We start from the raw sequence: 6,016 nt of genomic DNA, 5'->3' as shown, positions 1-6,016 counted from the left end.
CTTCATGCATAGCATTCACCCAATCAACACCCTTCAAAGCTTCATCTATCTTCTTTGGTTCAATGGATGACACAAATGAGAAGTGTTCACAAAATGATGCCAATCTTGATCTTATTTGCACACCTCTTGAAATGTCACCAATGATTGTATCCAAAGGATGATCTCTTGCAATACTTGTTGGTTGGAGCAATGGAACTTGATTGCTTGCACTTGCTAGATCATTGGGTTGAGATGATGTATTAGCCACTTGATCTTGATCAATGTCATGAGAGTCACTTGCACTCGCTTGATTTGTATCATCTTGCACATTTGAGTTAGAGAGCACTTGCACTTGATCATCTTCATCATCATTCACTTGCCTAGGTCTCAATTCACCAATATCCATGTTCTTCATGGCATTTGAAAGTTGAATGCCTCTAACATCTTCCAAGTTCTCATTCTCTACTTGTGAACCCTTGGTTTCATCAAATTCAACATCATGAACTTCCTCAAGAGTACCACTATCCAAATTCCAAACTCTATATGCTTTGCTTGTTGTGGAATAGCCAAGTAGGAATCCTTCATCACATTTTTTTGTCAAACTTGCCCAATCTTGTGCCTTTCTTCAAGATATAGCATTTGCAACCAAAGACCCAAAATTATGCAATGTTGGGCTTTCTACCATTCAAGAGCTCATATGGTGTCTTCTCTTTCAATCGGTGACAATAGAGGCGGTTGCTACAATAGCAAGCCGTGTTGATAGCTTCGGCCCAAAAAGATTGACTCACATTATACTCACTAAGCATAGACCTTGCCATATCAATGAGTGTTCTATTCTTCCTCTCAACAAGGCCATTTGATTGGGGTGTGCACTTGGCCAAGAATTGATGTCTAATTCCAAATTCATCACATAACTCATCAATTCTAGTATTCTTGAACTCGCTACCATTGTCACTTCTAACTCTCTTGATGGTTGTTTCAAACTCATTGTGAATGCCCTTGACAAATGATTTGAATGTTGCAAATACATCACTTTTGTCCACTAGAAAGAATACCCATATGTATCTAGTGTAGTCATCCATTATCACAAATCCATATTTATTTCCCCCGATACTAGTGTATTGTGTTGGCCCAAACAAATCCATGTGCAATAACTCAAATGCTTTACTAGTGTTCATCATGCTTTTCTTAGGATGGGTGTTTCCAACTTGTTTACTGGCTTGACAAGAGCTACAAAGCTTATCCTTTTCAAACACAACATCTTTCAAGCCTTTAACTAAGTCATGCTTAATCAATCTATTCAATTGTTTCATTCCAACATGATCAAGCTTTCTATGCCATAACCAACCCATGCTAGACTTAGTGAACAAGCATGTAGATAATCCAGCTTCACTAGCATTGAAATCAACCAAGTATAGATTCTCATATCTAAAACCTTTGAAGATCAAATTAGAGCCATCTACACTTATGATTTCTACATCATCTACCCCAAATATGTATTTGAATCCAAGATCACACAATTGAGCCATGGATAGCAAATTGAAGTTCAAGCTCTCTACTAGCAACACATTGGGTATGCTCAAGTCATTGGATATTGCAATCTTACCAAGCCCTTTGACCTTGCCTTTGCCATTGTCACCAAATGTGATACTATCATAACCATCATTGCCATTGGTGTTGATTGAGTTGAACATTCTTGCATCACCGGTCATGTGTTGAGTGCACCCACTATCAAGAACCCAATGCCTTCCTCCGGCTTTGTAATTTACCTACTAAAAGAAGATCAATTCTTTTTAGGTACCCAAACTTGCTTGGGTCCTTGAAGGTTAGTAACCAAGCTCTTTGGCACCCAAATGGCTTTCTTCTTTGAGCCCATCCATGGTTTGCCAATGAACTTAGCCTTCACACCATTTGTACCCTTAACAAGCATATAGGAAGAATTAAGCTTAATGAAGGATATATTAGCATTTTTGCTTTTGTTGGTGCATTCATGCTCTCTATGACCAACTTGCTTGCAACTAGTGCAAAACTGACCATTGTTCTTCACAAAACTTGTCTTGTGAGGAGCAAAGGCCGCCTTGCCTTTCTTGGGGGTATAGCTCAATCCCTCTTTGTAGAGAGAAGCTCTTTGGCTACCCAAGGCCATAAGCAAGCGGTCCTCACCACCATAAGCCTTAGCTAAGGTGTGAGTGAGCTTAGTGACCTCCTTCTTGAGGTTTTCATTCTCAACCACTAGTGAGGTATCACAAGTGAGACCATCACTACTAGATGAGGTAGAAGTGGAAGTGCTACAAGAAGGCTTAGTAGTAGCAACAATGATAGGCGTAGATAGTGATTCATCAATTATATCACAACTTAAACCTACATTGCAAGTTTCAACATGCTTCCTTTTATTTTGCTCATCAAGCAAAGTGGAATGAGCCTTTTCAAGCTTTTTGTGAGCTTTGCCAAGCTTCTCATTGGCTTCCTCTAGCCTCTCATGAGATGCATTGAGCTCATCAAAGGCTTGCTTAAGGGCTTTGAGTTCCTTACGCAAGCTTTTGCATTCCCTTCTCTTGATATCAAAGTGTTCTCTAGCATCTTCTAGCATGTCAAATAATTCATTCTTAGTAGGTTCATCATCATCACTATCACTATCATTTTCCTTTTCATGTTCATTATCATCAATATGTTCTTCATCACTTTCAGCATCACAAGAATGTACCTTAGTGGCCTTAGCCATGAAGCATGATGAAGATTCAAAGAGAGAAGGCTTCTCATTGATGGCAATGCTTGCAAGAACCTTCTTCTTGATGGTCTTATGATCATCACTATCATCATCATCATCACTTGAGGAAGCATCACTATCCCAAGTGACTACATAGGAACCACCCTTCTTCTTCTTGAAGGCCATCTTGTCCTTCTTCTCTTTCTTTTCCTTCTTGTCCTTCTTCTTGTTCTTCTTGTTGTCATCATCATTGTCACTATTGTATGGGCATTGAGCAACAAGATGATCTTTGCTTCCACACTTGAAGCACCTTCTTGACTCTTCTTTGTTCTTGGATGAAGACTTCTTTCTTCTAGCACGGTAGCCCTTCTTCACCATGAACTTGCCAAATCTCTTGACAAATAGAGCCACCTTCTCATCATCATCATCATCCCATGATTCATCTTCTTCACTTGATGTTTCTTGCTTTGCTTTGCCCTTAGATGATGTGGCTTTGAATGCCACGCTCTTCTTCTTGTCATCCTTCTTCTCATCTTTCTTCTCCTTCTTTTCTTCCTTCTCATCATCATCTCTATAGGTATCATCGGTCATTATATCTCCCAATACTTGGTTTGGTGTCATGGTGTCCAAACCGCTTCTCACTAGAATGGTGACCAATGTACCAAATCTTGAAGGCAAGCATCTCAAGAACTTGTGGGAGAAGTCCTTGTCCTTCACCTCTTCTCCAAGTGCTTTGAGATCATTGATAAGCACTTGAAGCCTATGAAACATCTCTGGCACACTTTCATCCTCCTTCATCTTGAAGCTTGCAAACTTCTCTTTGAGAATGTATGCCTTTGAACCCTTCACGGCTTGAGTGCCCTCAAATGATTCTTCCAACTTCTTCCAAGCCTCATGAGCCATCTCAATATTCTTGATTTTCTCAAATGTTCTCTCATCAATTGCATCATGAATGGCACTTAGAGCAATATCATTGTTTTGGAGAAGCACTTCTTCGGCCACGGTGGGATTCTCCAGATCACCAATCTCAATTTTGGTTTCTACCACCTTCCACACCTTTCTATTGATTGACTTGATATGTGTGGTCATCTTTGACTTCCAATAAGGATAATTTGTTCCATCAAATTGGGGTGGCTTCTTGGTGTTGTTGATTTGAGCCATTTTAACACCGAAGGTTGTTAAGCCTTAAATAACGGTGACCTCGGCTCCAATACCACTTGAAGGTCCTAATGGCTAGAGGGGGGGTGAATAGCCTAATAAAAACTTCTACAATAACACTTAACAAAAGGTTAGACAAATATGAGGCGAAGCAAGTGTTGCGCTAGCCTACTCAAAATGCAAGCCACCTACCACAATTCTAGTTTAGATAGTGTCCATTCACACAATAGTTATGACACTACCCTATGTTAGTGTGCTCTCAAAGGCTAACTAAAGAGCCACACCAACCAAGCAAGCAAGCTCTCACAACTAGCTACACTAAAGAGCTTGTCAACTAGTTTGCGGTAAAGTAAAGAGAGTGATCTAGATAGTTATACCGCCATGTCGAGGAGTGAACCAATCAATCACAAGGATGAATAACAATGAAGACAAATCACCTTGGAATCAAAGGATGAACACAATGTTTTTTACCGAGGTTCACTTGCTTGCCGGCAAGCTACTCCTCGTTGTGGAGAATCACTCACTTGGAGGTTCATGCACTAATTGGCTTCACACGCCAAACCCTCAATAGGGTGCCGCACAACCAACACAAGATGAGGATAACACAAGCCACGAGCAATCCACTAGAGTACCTTTTGGCGCTCCACCAGGGAAAGGTCAAGAACCCCTCACAATCACCACGATCGGAGCCGGAGACAATCACCACCCTCCGCTCAATGATCCTTGCTGCTCCAAGCCGTCTAGGTGGCAGCAACCACCAAGAGTAACAAGCGAAATCCACAACAAAACACGAACACCAAGTGCCTCTAGATGCAATCACTCAAGCAATGCACTTGGATTCACTCCCAATCTCACTATGATGATGAATCAATGATGGAGATAAGTAGGAGGACTTTGGCTAGGCTCACAAGGTTGCTATGTCAATGAAAAATGGCCAAAGATATGAGCCATAGCCGGCCATGGGGCTTAAATAGAAGCCCCCATGAAATAGAGCCATTGTAACCCTTCACTAGGCACACAGCGCTCTGACCGGACGCTTCGGTCCAACTGACGGGACCCTGGACTCAGCGTCTGGTCCACTGATGGATGCCATGCGTCACTAGCTTCAAACGCTGTTCGTCATATTTCAACTGCTACGAAACTGACCGGACGCTCTGGCAAATCTAACCGGACGCTGGAGCCTTAGCGTCTGGTCGAGTACAGTAAGGGTCCAAAACCAGTTTTCCTCGACCGGACGCATCTAGTCCACCTCGCCCGGACATAGCCCAGCGTTTGGTGGTAAACCCTAGCCACTGTACCGCCATGTCAGCATGACTGGACATAGGCAGTCAGCGTCCGGTGCATTTGGATCCAGTGTTCGGTCACTTGACCGATGTTGGCATCTCCTCTGTCTTCTTCACCCTTACTCAAATGTGCCAACCACCAAGTGTATCACCTTGTGCACATGTGTTAGCATATTTTCACAAACATTTTCAAGGGTGTTAGCACTCCACTAGATCCTAAATGCATATGCAATGAGTTAGAGCATCTAGTGGCACTTTGATAACTGCATTCCGATACGAGTTTCACCCCTCTTAATAGTACGGCTATCAAACCTAAATGTGATCACACTCTCTAAGTGTTTTGATCACTAAAAACAAAATAGCTCCTATGGTTTATACCTTTGCCTTGAGCTTTTTGTTTTTCTCTTTCTTCTTTTCAAGTTTAAGCCCTTGATCATCACCATGGCATCACCATTGTCATGTTATGATCTTCATTGGCTTCTCCACTTGAAGTGTGCTACCTATCTCATGATCATTTGATAAACTAGGTTAGCACTTAGGGTTTCATCAATTCACCAAAACCAAACTAGAGCTTTCACCTGGTGGACTCGGCTCATGACTCACAGTTTCAGCCACCCCAGACTATACTTGGGGTGTACTAGAGCTGAATGGTAGAGTGGCATTATCCTAGGCTAGCAAGTAGCCGAAATCAGCCTAGTTGACGACGGTCAGTCGAAGAAGGAAGATCTTGTGGTTATGTAAAACCTCTGTAGAGTGTATGGTTGATCAATCGATACATATGCCGACTAGTCGGCTATGGACCTTTCCTGGGTTTCGCTTAAACTAGATAGCGAGATGAGTCCTTCTCTTCTTCCCCCATGAGAGAGTGTCGGTCATAGCCAGGGCTACG

This window comes from Miscanthus floridulus, chromosome 13 (assembly GCF_019320115.1).
Source record: "Miscanthus floridulus cultivar M001 chromosome 13, ASM1932011v1, whole genome shotgun sequence".
Taxonomy (NCBI): domain Eukaryota; kingdom Viridiplantae; phylum Streptophyta; class Magnoliopsida; order Poales; family Poaceae; genus Miscanthus; species Miscanthus floridulus.
This window is presented reverse-complemented; position numbering follows the sequence as displayed.